Source organism: Limulus polyphemus, unplaced genomic scaffold, assembly GCF_000517525.1.
Source record: "Limulus polyphemus unplaced genomic scaffold, Limulus_polyphemus-2.1.2 Scaffold58, whole genome shotgun sequence".
NCBI lineage: Eukaryota > Metazoa > Arthropoda > Merostomata > Xiphosura > Limulidae > Limulus > Limulus polyphemus.
In genome coordinates this window covers 1,320,504-1,321,953 of record NW_013665668.1, presented here as the reverse complement: position 1 = coordinate 1,321,953, position 1,450 = coordinate 1,320,504, and positions in this window count along the sequence as shown.

Below are 1,450 nucleotides of genomic sequence, written 5' to 3'. Positions count from 1 at the left end.
CAATACGAATAAAGATATTCAATAAAACAAATTAGAAATAACTTTTTATGTTTAAAACTATAAGCCCCAAGTGACTCAGTGATAAGTTTGAAGGCTTATAACGCTAAAAACCGGGTTTCGATACTCGTAGTGGGCAAAACACAGATAGCCCATCGTGTAGCTTTGCGCTTAACAACAAACAATCTAACTTAACAAAAGCCAATGTGTGTCACGTCACACGTGGTTTCTCTTAATAAGAGGAGTCATAAAAGTCAAAATGCATTTATCCAGATAGAATAGTTCGATTACTGTCTGCTCATTACGATTTTAGTGATGGGGTGAAAGGAGGCTGTGAGAGGGGGTGCCTTGAAACCTTATAAGTGTAGTGAGTGTTGGTTTAAGCCTAAAGTAAAGAAACCTAGCCTAGAGCCAAATGCATAAAATTTATCATGAAGGTATAAATCTCGATTCAATTTTAAACTTAAATCGTTTCTGAATTAAACTATTTTCTATTATATCACCAACGTTTGCAATAAAAAACAAATCTCTTTAATCAACGAAGACTAAATTAAGAAACCAACAAATATTTTCCCCAGTTTTGTTGTCCATACATTTCATTTTATACTTTCAGTACAAAGACTAATAACAGTATTAGGTTATATTTTTGTTGCTAAGCAACATGACATAAAAAGCCTTTGCTGGAACGCAGTGTAACCAAAACACACTGGCTTTTCTATATATAAGAAGTTATTAATCTAACTGATTTTAACCAGTAATACGCCACGAATTCATTTCATGAATAATCTTAATTTGGATTGGCTCACAATAGAATTGACTGCCTCAACTACACTTTTCTGCCTCTTTGTTGGTCAAGCTTGATTTCGCAAAAATGATTTATTTCAGTTATCTATGAAATGTGAGGTTAGGGTATACTATGTAAATAATTCAATGAAACACCTAACTAAAATGATAAAGTTGATTTTAATTAAAATTTTCAGGGCAGCTTGCAACAATACCTTTTATTTAACAACTTCACTTAGTTTGTCTCCATGTAAACGCGTAATAAGTTGTAGGTCTTTTCAGTTTGTTTTTTACTGATTATCTTTGGAAGAATTATTCATGAAATATAATGTTACTGCTAAGAATGAGAAAAATTATTATTATTTATATCGCGTGTTGTTCTTGATTGTTAAGTATTTCGGTTTTAAATATTGGTATTCCTGTCCAGCGTTACTGATGACCGGACGAAATGTGGTTTGTAAATACTTTAATGTCCGACAGATAAGTATCCGCAAAACGCAGGTTCCAGAAGCGTGTTGCAGAATAATGTTTCAATCACGGACAGCAAAAGAAAATGAATAATAAAAGTAAACAAGTAAAATACATCTTTATTCACAAATAATGTTTCTGTAGCTCACCTTCTAGCCGGATTCTCTATTCCTTATAACTTAAAATGACTGCTGAAGCTGCA